This window comes from Drosophila gunungcola, chromosome 3R (assembly GCF_025200985.1).
Source record: "Drosophila gunungcola strain Sukarami chromosome 3R, Dgunungcola_SK_2, whole genome shotgun sequence".
Lineage (NCBI taxonomy): Eukaryota > Metazoa > Arthropoda > Insecta > Diptera > Drosophilidae > Drosophila > Drosophila gunungcola.
The window spans coordinates 12,857,298-12,870,751 of NC_069139.1; the positions used below are offsets into that span (position 1 = coordinate 12,857,298).

The window sequence follows — 13,454 nt, forward strand, 5'->3', positions numbered from 1 at the left end:
GCTGAATTTAGGTATCTGCTGTGCGCATATAAATTACAGACCAAATACTTGGTCTCGCTTACTTAACACGGATACACTGATAAAAAACTTTTAAAAAACAATGCTCTATTTTTTTAAAGTATATATTGATAAATTGTATTTACAGGTTTTTTAAATAAAGAGAATGTGGGGAATTTGAGAAAAGTTTTCAAGAACAGAGTTTTTAAAAAATATAGAACGTTTTTCTCTAAATACATACAAATTCAAGCACTCACATAACCCACCAGAACGAAATGGAAAAAAGGGCGGATGTGTTGTCAATTTCAGAGCTTGGGAAATGGAATGATGCCTTTTTGTCTCTTACGGTAAATTACCTTGATTTGATTTTGCCATAGCCAAGTTGCCCCGTTGATTAACATTTTCCCGGTACTCAGACGCTGGCAGCAACAAAAGACTGGCACCCTGTCATTTTCAATTAGTCCCAAGCCAAGGAGAAAAGCGGTCCCTCGGCCATTAGTCCTCAGCTGGAGGCGATACAACAAAAGTGTCATCTGCGTGCTTTATTAATTCATAAATATAAATTTAGCATAGGTCGCGGAAAGATTGCTTAAAGCTGTCCTCGATAAAGGATCCTGCTTGTTAAAGTACGTCAAAAGTTTGAGGTTCTGAGGCTTAACTCGGTTCGTAATTACCTTTATTGCCGAGCCAAATGGAAAGTGTGGCATACTTTAATGGGGCCCAATTTACACCTTAATTACCATAGCACAGGTTGAGTTAATGCGCGTACTTTATAAAGGTTATTTAACGGAGGTGAAAAGCTTGCGTTTTCTTCGTTGAACGCCACATTGTTGGATTATTAAACATAAAAATATTTATAGCTCTGCGAAACATTCTATAGTTCATAAAAATCGGTAAGTACAATGAATCACCGTTAGATAAATCTCATCTAAGGTAGTAGAATATTTAAATAACAAGATAACTATGCCTGAGCTTAAAAACTATAAATATCCATATAATTATATAAAAATATAAGTTAGTCATGCTTTTTCTATTAACCGGATTATCCTGATAGTTTTATGAGGAAAGATAAACCACGTTCATAATATATAAATTAGCAGTGACCATTAAATAGAATTATTGATTTACGCTTATCTGAAAGCGCTGAATGATTGGTTTATTAATAAATGAAACTCGAACACAGATGAGTGTAATTAAGATTACTTTCAGCGTGCTTGTGGTCAAGCGTTGTGTGTATATGCCATGTCATGTTTGCAATTTGCTTAAATTTATTTTTATTTCCGCTTTTTATGGGTTGCCAACATTTTCCCTAATATCGCTTAAGCACAAACTGGCCAGAGGAGCTAACGCAAATGTCGGGGGTTTCGTGAGTATGTACCCGTACATAATCATTGCACGTCCACATATGTTTGCCCGCCCAGCGTCCCACGCAGATACATGGCCTTAATGACCGCATCATTCACCATACAAGCCCCGAAACCCTATTTACAACTCGTATTGCCGTTAGTTTTAAAGGCCCACACGTGCGCGTGTGACCAGTGCAATTTGTGTGTAGGGCAGTCATAAAATAACACTTGGGCCTGAGAAAAGCAGCACAACTAGTTATTCTTTTGATAAAATTTTCGACTTTCTCTGCGTACCTGCAGAGAATGTAAATATGTATAACACTAAGTCAACATACTAAAAAAATAAAAAGGGACAAATAAAATAAAAAATATAAACAATATAAAAAAATATTAACATGCCAAATTGTTGCCTCCTGTGAGGGTTGAACTCACGGCCTTTGGTTTACGAGACCAACGCTCTACCACTGAGCTAAAGAGGCGATGCGAAGAGCGCCGCCAAATGCCTTATACAAAATAACGCTGTGAGAGGCGCAAGCAGAGATAACGAGAACGTGAGAGAGAGAAAGAGAGAGGGTTGTTAGATCGTTTGTCAATTTGTTTGAGAAACGATAATAGTAAAACAATGTTTTAATTTATTCAGATAACTGAATGCTATAAAAAGTGCACGTTCCAAAGAGTGAACTTTTTTTAATTTTTTATTACCGAAACGATCAACGACTGCAAAATCATTTTTAAATAACATACGGTTCAGAACTGATTTGTTTCCAAATGTTTGATATTTTAGCGCTGCCGAAAATTAATATCATGCTAATGTGGAAAATATAAGAACAAATTTTACTTCTCGTCAAATCTAGTTTTAAAAATTTAAATTCCAGTGAACATTATTAAAAAGTTATTGAGTAAACATAAGTGAATTATACTTAGTATTAAGTTAATTATATTTACTTCTGTGAACAAGAATTTAATTGTCGATGATATTTTCACAATGCTTGTTAATTTAAAAAAAAAAAAAAGTTAATTCCCGTGTTGCCTCCTGTGAGGGTTGAACTCACGGCCTTTGGTTTACGAGACCAACGCTCTACCACTGAGCTAAAGAGGCTATGTGCAAGCGGCCGCCAAAGGGCGCATACCAAACAAGCCGTGAGTGCAAGAGAGGGAACGAGAGAGCATCGAAGGAGCGCCTGCGCAGTGAGAAGATAAGATATTAATTGTTAATTTTCTATACAAGTAATATAAAAATAACTAGAACTGCAATTCATAATAGGTATATATAAATAATTCAGATATAATTGCATAGCCCATTAGGTCGCTTTAAAAAGCAATTGATGTATCTGAAAATGCTATCAGTGCGGCATTTTAAGATAAGATAGGTCAGCAATTAGCTAATAACCTTTGAAGTTTTCAGCTGAAATGCCATCATTTCAGGCAACACGCAGATAATGGCTATTAACTAATAGCCGCCTATTTTGTGATTGCAATATGCATTAGACAGTTGATATGTGGCTATCCATCATGATGCCACATACTGTTTTTGTTTACCATGTCTCCTGGTGTTGACCAAGGCTCACAGAAGCATCACTCATTGTCAGAAGGACATACCTACACACATTCTGCATTATGTGTGTGCCACAATGCGGAAATGCTTTGTGGCGGCTCCAAATGAAAGTATTTCCCTTTTTGTAGCCCCTAACATAAATTCAAATTCCCCCCGACCTCAGACGCCTTTTCCCCGACAAAAATACAAGCAATTTTCTGTTGTCCGGCCTTGGCTTTGTTTCAACTTGAGCAGCCAATGACAAATTCACTTGTCACACAACACAATTGCGGTGAGTGATGGGCCCTTTTCCCAACCCTAGGTGGATGGGATTGGATGGCAGTGGAGAACGCTATCCAACAGATGTTTGCGATATGTGAGTGACAATTCTATTAGTTACAAATTGAACTGGCCAAGTCACAGCCAGAGATACACAGAAACAAAAAAAAACAATATTAGTATTTCGTAGCTATTATGGCCTATCAGAAATCCATCGATTTCTAGAGATGTAAAAAAAAATGCAAATGCTAGTTCTTAAACCAAGTTTATAAAACAAATCCTAATTAATTTATTTATTTTATTTTTTAAAATAAAATTAAACGATTAAAAGTAATATCAGGACCTAAATATAAATTTTTTTTCGGTGTCAAGTCAGGACTTGGACAAGGTCACAACAAGTAGCGGTGGGGCACGCAAACGAGCCATTAACACCCGCCATAACTAGGGCCATAAACAAGAGGTTCTGGAACACAATGTCGGGAAGCAACAATTCTGCGCGTATACAATGATAATATCGCGATATAGCACAGGTAATTCTCGGCCGGGGACCAATATGTAACAATGTCGATAAGGATAGTATATTTTTTGCTTAAGCTAACAGAAAACTATCAATTTACGCTGACTAACCAAATGTCACAGTTTTTAGCCCGCATAAACATTTTGAATTTAACTGACTAGGCTTGTTACTTTAGCTGACTGAGTGATTTACGCAATGGCGTTGGCCAAATTAATTGCCACTAATCAAGTGATTTGAATTTTTCATGCACGCGCCTCGTAAAAGGACTTCCCTAACTCTTCGTCCAGTTCCCATTAGGAGGCAGCATAAAGCAATTTATGGTGTTTTATAGCAGCACTAATTGCACGCAAGCGCGGGCCCTGATTAATTGCTGTCAAAACGGGAATTAGGAAGCGGACTTGAGGAAAACACTGCCACATGCTTATTGATTATCAGTCCGCACACACAGGCGTACAAAAGGCTGATAAATGAAGCTAAAAGAAAGAATTTATAACCAAACTCACAGCCAAAACAGCAGGCGAGAATTAAAGAAAATGGCCCGAGAAGCACGCCCAAAAATCGTTGGGCCAAGAAGCTAATTTATTGCAAGCTGCCAAGCGAATTGTGACCTCTGGCATATGCTTCCAGAAATCTCCCATCGCCTCCAACTACTGGGTAAAATGTTCAGATGGTTGTGGGTTTGCATCTTCATTCGGGGTTTGATTTTTTGAGATCTGGCCAAACTGTCGAAATTCCTCAAGCGGCAAGACCCATTCCTGACTAAAATATTTGCGGTTTGTGAGCAGTTACGATTGGTTAGCCAGGATGTAAGTCCCAGGCCTTAAATTAGTAAAGTATTTGACTCTATTCAGGGTCACCGCTAGTAGGTCTCATTTGCATTTCGACACTTCTTTTCTTATTGTCATTAATTATTCCAACTTCCAGATGGTTAAATTCAAATTAAACACCTTTCAACAGTTAATACAATTCGCTGGTCGCACGCAATATATATTTATTTATGGCTGGCCGTAAATCCAATTGCTAAAATAATCAAAAGTCATCTGAAACAAATTAAACGCCCCCAGCCGTAGGCTGCCCATGAACAGAGATAGCTATATTGGTCAGAGCGGGATGGCGAGCACACTTAATGAGGCACGAAAAACAATTTGACAATAGCTGAGGGAACTGGCCGAGCCAAATTACCATAAAGAATGCATGAAATTTGCAATTAATAGACCAGACAGTACGGGAATCGGAGGCGTAATTAATTGAAGTGCAAATAAACAAGGCACGAAAACAGAAGTGAGCGGAAGTGGTCTTTGTTTTTTTTCTTTTTCAAGAAGCCCTGCGCGGAATCCCTGCTTCTGGTTATGCTTCCAGCTCTGGCCTTGGTCCATGCCCAAAGTGCCGATCATAGAACAAAGTCGACTGTCACTCAGTCAGCCAGTCAATCAGTCAGCACGCTCTGCTCACGGCTCACATTCACACATATTTGAATAATGAAATTACCTGGCGATGCTTTCACTAGTTTTTGTCCGTTTTGTGTGGCGGCATAAAAAGAACAAAGCGGAAAACACATACATTGGCAGGACACGAAGCAGCAGGACATGGACGGTGTTATGGACGTGCCGCAGGATGGTGTACCATCACACCCACACCCCTTCGCCATTGTGGTTTTGCTTTGTGCCAACGAACATCAATAGCTTTGAGAATGTGTCAGTGGGTCTGTGGTGTGGGTGTGGGTGGTCGCGTGTGTGTGAGTGTGTATGCGCCACTTGTGACAATTTAATTTTTCAATAGTTATCAGAACAAAGGGATGCGATGCTAACTCGCCGGCTCAAGATAAAAGCTAATATCCTTTGATTCTCGAGCTTTTAAATATATCCTTCACAAAAGAAATTGTGGCAAAATCAAGCTTAGCTGCTACTACTTGAGTTTTTTTATTAGCAACCAAAATTTCAATCAGCTAATATATTATATATTAGAAATATATTTCTAAAGAAATCAAGCGAGGAATGAATTGACTAATTACATCCCAACTTCTGATAAATGAAAATCATATTTTTACAACTTTAGGTTTATTTGATTTGCATAAAAACTATATTATTATTTTCCACAACTATAAAAATTAGGTTTCAAAAACTACATTGCTTTATTTTAATATTTTCCACAATGTTTATTTTATTTTTAAAAATGTTAAGTCTTTAAGTCCTGTCCTAAGTAAACATGATATAAAGCCTGAACAAAATTTAAGCTATGTTCCCCCCCTTTGGTACCCTTTATCATTTTCCAATGTAAATCATTACTTGCCAATCTAGCTCCCTAAATTTCCGACAAACTTTAATGGGTTTTCAAGTAAAATGCTTACATACGTAGAAATCCGAGTGGAATAGCTACGGCTGCCCATGATAATGATGACGAGGGGGCAGCTATCCTGGAGCAGCAGTCAGAAAATTGCTTCGCATACTGGCGGCGAACATAAATATTGGCAATAATGTTGAGGACCGTGCCAGGTCATATTGCCCGGCATTGTTATAACTAACCCGCCAACCGGAGCACACAGACCCGCAGCCGCTGGCGATTCCAAGAGACGACTCGGCTCCGTTCTAATAAATTCGATTAGTTTCTCCTTCACGAGCACACACTCACGTATAGGACGTGAATTATTGATTCGTCCTTCGGCTCGCATAGCTTCATTAATAATTTCTCGATGGCATTTAATAAAAAAAGGAGAAGCTTTGCGACTGAAACAATAGCCGAGGGCAGTCATTTTAATAAAAAAACCGAAGCGTAATCGACTTTAAGCCCTGCGAAATGTTATTGACAGCAACGCTTTGTTCTTTTGTTTAAAAGCCGAATGAAATTCAATCGAAATAAATGCCAACTGACAATGCGAAAGACCTCAAAAGACAAAAGATTTTTTAGTGAAAAATAAAGGTAAATAACAGCCAAAATCGCTGACTTAAATGAACGCACGAAAAAAACCGCAGGACTAAATAAAATGGCTGCGGGAAACGGAAGCGGAAATCAGTCGCATTTAAATTTGGCGAAAGGTAAAGAGGAGAGAAAAAAAGGACTCAGTTGTGTTACCACAAAGCAAATTAGCTTTGAGGGCCCAAAAAATGGGCGTGTCCAAGGAGGTTAAGGCGGAGAAGGCTAACTGCCAATTGGCATGAAAAGCAGGAAAAATCAAAGCAAATTAAAGTGAGAAAACCAAAACGAAAGTCACGAAGCAAGCTTTCGGCGAAAATGAAAATCCAGGAAACCAGAAACACACACACCACAGCGCAAAAAAAAAAAAAACAAAACAATGGAGGGAAAATGGAGAAGGGGATCAAAAAGAGACCGCAATCTCCTTGTGATCTACAATTTATAACGTAAAACACATAAATTACAAATTTGTCACAAGAAATGTTCTCTGTTAGCCGCTTTAACGGTATTTTGGCGCAGGCAAATGAAAATAAATCAAAGCGCCCATAAGGAGTGAAGGCAAGCTTAAATATACAGTGAGAGTGAGCGTGATAAAAAAGAAATTATTAAGACCTTAAACGTGGCGTATGAGTAATGTTGAGCTTGGGTCTCCCTGCATCGTAAGGCATCGTAATCCCAAGGCTTATCACGAGTAAACAGTATTCTAATGCTTGAAAGCGAAAGTTATTTAAACAAAACGAAACTAATCAGTTCTAGTGTTTAATAATCGTTCAGCGCAGCTTTAAATTGGTTGAATCAATAATAAGCTTTTTCCAATGAACTTTATTTTAATCTGTATTTCAATCGCGTATTCTGGGGAAAAAATAGTTTTATACACACGCAACAAAAACAATATAAAATCAGTTAAAATACAACGGAAGCACCTGCAAGCGCCCGAGTGCTTGGACTCTAGTTTGAATTGCTTTTGCCAAACTTTCTGTATTCCGTTAAATTTGCTATGCTGCTCAGGTCAGTTTCGAAACGAACTTTCTGCCTGAAGGACGCAGGAGAAAACGCAGAGAAATGGGTCTGATTGCTCCAAAAATATAAAAAAGATAGGAAAGGAGAAGGTGGCGAGTCTACGACTATAGAAAAATGCCAGCTGCACTTGTTCACAATCGGATACCTGACTTCCAAAAATATATAGTATATTTTAAGCTTTCTCTTTTAACTTGCGCTTGGAATTAAATCGCACTTGCCATTTTCCACACATTGCATTCCTTTTGCGACTATCCCATAGCTTACAAATAACTGTCGCACTTGGTTTCCGGGGATGATAATGTAATTAAAATGTCATTTGCTATGGCAAACAAGCGGTATACATTCAATTATCAGCGACTGAATTCGGTAATGGAATTTGTGCGGCGTTCGGATTGAAATTCGATTATATCTCGCAAATATTTAATTAAATTCATTCGATTCTGTCCGGATGAGTGTATAATGAAATTTTCAATGCCGGAGTGGAACGGCAATGGTCATGCATACATTCAATAAACTGACCAACCTTCAACAGTGGCCACCGGTTAAATGAAGTATGCGTCGCGTTGGCCCAGCACAACAATGCAAACTGAAGCGAAAAATAAACAGAGAAAAGGCAACAATAAGCACTTTTAACTTTGATGTTTGATTTCAGAGCAATTTGCAATGGTCGAACCAACATCAACGTTGTGTAGTACACAATACATAATACAGCAGCTCCATTTATTGACTTTTCCTGCCCCACCCCCCCTTACATTGGGGAAACTTTCTTGCCGTATTCGCCATAAAGCGCAGGCTGCCAGAAGGTTGAAATTTATGAAATTTTAGGGACTCACGCAGACCAGACCAAGGACCAATAAATCATTTAATGTGATCCCAGCACGGCAGGACTGTGAAGCAGGTGAATGCTGGTGCGCAGGGTCCACCTGATGTTCATTTCAACGTTTTCCGGCTGGCCCATAAGGTAAAAAAAGATCTGATATTTCCGGTGGCCGGTGCACTGCATCGATAATAATGTTCGCAGACGATGTTTATGGGCTTATCAAAGTGAAATATATACGTCTTTCGGTCCACTTTTTGCCTAAATTATTCAATTAGCAGTGACCGGACGAGGCCAACGCTCCATTTCCCTAGTCAATCAATAAGTGGGAGCATCTGCTTATCGGAGCGGAGCAGGCGGGGTCACCAAGGCGTAACCTTCAAACATCCTTTCACACATTTCCCCCTTACTGGTGCTGTTCTGTGTTATTTTTTAAATGCCCCGCATTAAGTATAAAAAATGTAATAGGTTTCCTTTATGGGTCGCACGCCTGGACGCTCAGCCTCAGGTTTTCGTTTTCCTCGCCCACGACGACGCAAAAAAAAAAAGAGATGGCTTGGGCTGGTACGATTTTCAGCATTTTATGACAACCAGCGGCAGCATTCGAATCGATAAGCAGTTTGAAGCCTTTCAGATTTCAATTGTTTCGCTACCCTTTATTGTCCTCGGCAAATTTTTTTATGATAACCAAATCCATTTCAGTGCCATCAAAAATGAATGAAATGGTTTAAGGGAGCAAATTCTTGCCGAAGACCGAGCCTCCGTTGTGGGTCATAAACGGAAGAGGAGGAGAACGGACTGGAGGACGCAATTATTAGGCATGCAAATGCATCCTGTCCCAAAGCAGCCATAAAATGGCCAACTAAAGCCAGAAAACAGAACTTGACCATGTTCCGCTCCCCTGCTCGCCTTCATTTATTTTAAACTTCGTCTGCATATTTGGTTATTTTCATGACTTTTAAGTGGCTGGAGACCACCGCCTCCAAGTGGCCCGGCCCAACTAATTTATTAATGCACAAATGCCGCTGCCAACTTTTGAATTTTAATTATTCTGCAGGCGGCGGCCGAAACCGCGCAAAGCCAAAAGAGACACACCGAAGGTCAAAACAAGAGGAGCGGAAGAAATGCAAAGCGGCCAAGTAAAGTAACATTTAAAGTCAAGATGGCAAAATGGATAATGCCGAAAAACGATGCGCAGATGCCCTTGAGTCCGAAATTACACGAAGGAAAATACAGCGATTTAATAATATACTATCTGAAGAGGTTAAAACCGCTATAAGTTTCATGGTTTTATGTTTTTTTTTTTATAAATTCTTAATTGCTGAAAATGGTTTCAATACTGCTGAAAACTTACCCTTGCACTTGTTCAAAGGAAACCCTTAAAAGTTTACATAGTTTGGTTCATTTCAAAAAAGTTATTTGGTTTTAGTGTTTAATAAAAACTTAAAGAGTGCAAAAACCTTACACAAAGTTATATACTTCCTTGTTTTTCATGAAAACACCTCTTGCATCTTCGCTGCCGTAGCTCATTCAACATTATTTGCCATAAAATCGAGACATTAATCAGCGATGCCATTTGGGACTCCATTGTGGCCCTGCAACGCGACAGAATACCTTCACAATCGAGCACGAGGCTGTTAAATATCCAGTGAAATCGTTTAATTAAAAGATATACTGCCGACTTGAGTCGTCGATCCAAAGCCATGGGAAAAACGAGCTGGCCAAGAGACGACGAGCTGCTTGCCTAATCCTCAGCTACTTATGGCCCGGCTTGAACGTCTTTCGGTTCGCTTTGACTGGTTTTTAGGGCTTTGTGCTCCCTCAACACGGTTTTATGGCCCAGGGCTCTTGAAATTAGCGCGTCCACCGTCCAAGGACGAGTCCACCGCCACCAGCCACCAGCCACCAGCCACCTCCTGCCAACACTTCGTCCAGGCTGTCATATTGATTTTTCGCTTTTTTGGCCAAACTCTGTGGGGAAGGCCCTGGCCTCATAATTGAGGCCGCTATCTCCGACGTGCTGCGCTAATTAATTTTTATTGGCTTTAAAACAAATGCGAATATTTTTTCCCGTTTTCATCTGGCAGCTAAATTTATTCGCCGGGCTTTAAAGAAAATAAAATTCATTATAGGTATAGTCAAACTTTTTCTTAAAACGCAGTGATTTATTCTCTGCTCACTGCTCAACATTCCCTTTCACTCGGAAACACAGCGGAAAGTAAAATTGGATTTCGCTCATATCCTTTGCATTTTGGCAACGTGTCAAGGGCAAGTTAAATTTTGTAGTATTCTCTTGTCGGCCGAAAAGCAAAGTGGAAACCTTAAAACTTGGGGACAACTTTTGTAGCAACTTTATAGTTAGATTAAAAGCATTTCCCGGCAAAATGGGAAAGTTCCTCTATCTGTGTAGGTGGATCTGTGTTTGGATGTGGTAAACAGCCAGAAAGTCGCATTGGCTGGCAGACAAAATGGAAGTGGTGACTGGCTGAAGCAAACCACTGCCGCCGGCAATAAAAATCTATTACGTTTTGCGAGACACAACTTTGATTTTACGAACTGTCAAACTACACAGATAGACACGAAAGAGCCCCGGTTCGCACACAGCTCATACATATGGATGCTTGGATGGCTGGATGGCTGGATGGCTCGGTTTCTGTTTCTGTATCTGAATTCCGCTGGCGATATAGTGAAATAAAAACCGACGCTTCAAAGTTCGCTGTCAAGCGCAAAACTTATGCAATGGTTTTATGACGCAACGCCAAAGAACATGGAGCATACTCAGCTCCTTGAAGTATGCCATATATAATGTAATAAACATTAGGCTCTCCTCGTCGCATATCAGGTTGCAGCCCCAGTGCGCAACATCAAAGGCAAATAGTTGATGAGAAGTTTGGGCGTGCATAAGTGGGTATACATATTATTCTTTAAAAAAATAAAGTTGCTGAGATTAAGTCATTTGGTTTGTAGTTTTAGGTAAAGCTATGTAAATCCCTGTTCTAAGCTAAGCTGCTCTGCATAACCATAAGCTCACATACAAATGCCAAGAGTAAGCTTTTCCGATTCATCTGTTTGTCGAGCTCTTCAAAAGTTGTTTTTATTTTGCCCCGCTATTATTAAATGCCTTAACAGGCATAGAACAGACAAATGCTTAAAGTGTGCAACAAATTTTATAAAAGTACAACAAAAAAACACAATGGCTGGCAAAAAAAAAGTGGAAACTTTGACGTTGGGGGTATAATTTGTAGGGCATTTGCTGGGATCATGGTTAAAAAGAAAAGTTTTTAATTTGTTCATCATGCCGGCAAAACTGAATTATCATTCAACCCGGAGGTGCTGGTGCCGGATTGCCCTTATAATGGAGGTAGATGGATTTTCCTCAGCTCAGGAGTTCAGTTAGGTAGTCGTAGCCAACTTGTGTACAATTGCACTGCCATCATGTGCAGAGAGCGGAAAATCACATGAAATTGCCAACTTGAGCGCCCAGTGGGGAAACTTTGCTGGGCGTTTATGTAAAATTTTGAGTTAATTAGTTTGATTTCATGCTTCAAGTGTCGAGCATCCACTACGGATTGCCAATTTCATTTGCCAACTCATTAAAACTTCTCCAAGTTGCGCGATGCCTCGGGAAATTGGAAACGCTTTCTGACGACTTGGCCAAATGAATGTCAAAACAGAAAGTATTTAATGGCATATCTGCCTCTCAGCCTTTGTTCTTCTGGGGTCCACTTTATATACACAACATGAGTGTCAAAGTCACTAACTGGTTCGCAGAAGTTATCAATTATTTCCGCCAAGAGTTAATAAACCGAAGGATTTTAATTAAACAAAAACGTTCAACGTTTTTCTGGATAAAAGGGTTCCATTTACACGATAATTGAATAGTTGAGCTTATTAAAATTGAATATTAATTTTACATAAAACAAATAATTTCACTCGGTCTTCTAAAACAAATTGCTTAGAAAAATGAGAAAAAAAGAAAGTAAATGGAAATAACCAGTACTTCAATAGATAAATATTTTGTTAAAAAGAATCTTAATTCATATTTTCGCAACTCCTATGCCAAAATTAAGATTTAAAATTGTAATAAATAACTTGCTATTACACTCGCTATTTGAATTCTTCCTATATGATGGAAACTAAAATACGATGAACATCCGGAAAATTAATTTTTTCTTATTTGTCAAGGTGGGGCTATGTCACCTTTTTACAGACCGCCCACGAGCGCATGCAAAACTCAACAACTGAATTAAAAGGAAAAACTACATGACAGCAATGTAAATGCAATATGTAACACGTAATTTCATTGCGCCGACAATGACAATGGAGGACGATGATGATGCTGCGGACAAGAAGGAGAATAATTGTGAAACATCATCCGGCGAGGATGGCCGTGTCAATGTCAATGTACAGAGTACAGTGAACACGGGAACCGACATGCGGCACTGATTAGTGCGGTTCAGCGACATCAACAATCAATATTAATGCATGTCAGCGCCCATCAGTGTGTGTGGGTGTGTGTGTGTGTGTGTGTGCCAGGGAGTGAGCCATGCGAAGGACATGGCCGTAATTATGAGTCCATCAACGCAATAGTTGGCCCTTGGCTGTTAAGAATTCTCGATTCCCCGATTTCCCGATACTGACAGACGCACTGGCGAACGAAGTGTGCGACTTGGGGGGATGCCTAAGGCACCGCCATACCTCCATCAATTGCCGCCTGGGAACAATTTGAGCGAAACTCGGCTGGCATCCCCTCGAGCTGACAATAAATATTTTCGCTTTGCTGACAGGCTGAAAATCAATACACACTTTTAGGACAGCACTCGCAGACATTCTCGTAGATACATACACACCAAAGTTGGGTATACATTTTCGTTCGGTATTCCACGCACTGTGGCCGAAAAGCCACCAAACTGCACCCACTCAACCTCAAACAAGCTATGCAAAAACGAAATAAATTTCACTAACGTCACAAGGACACAGACAATGCAGCCGCAAATCGCATTTCAAAACTCTGCCAAAACATTTCGAGAGGAA

The 13,454-nt window shown here is 39.6% G+C and overlaps 2 non-coding genes across 2 annotated transcripts; both read right to left on the bottom strand.

Annotated features, from left to right (window-relative positions):
* Positions 1 to 1,750: 1,750 nt before the first annotated feature.
* Positions 1,751 to 1,822, bottom strand: Trnat-cgu (transfer RNA threonine (anticodon CGU)). Its single transcript has one exon. It is a non-coding gene; the product is annotated as a tRNA-Thr (tRNA).
* Positions 1,823 to 2,370: 548 nt separating this feature from the next.
* Positions 2,371 to 2,442, bottom strand: Trnat-cgu (transfer RNA threonine (anticodon CGU)). The gene has a single exon. It is a non-coding gene; the product is annotated as a tRNA-Thr (tRNA).
* Positions 2,443 to 13,454: the final 11,012 nt, after the last annotated feature.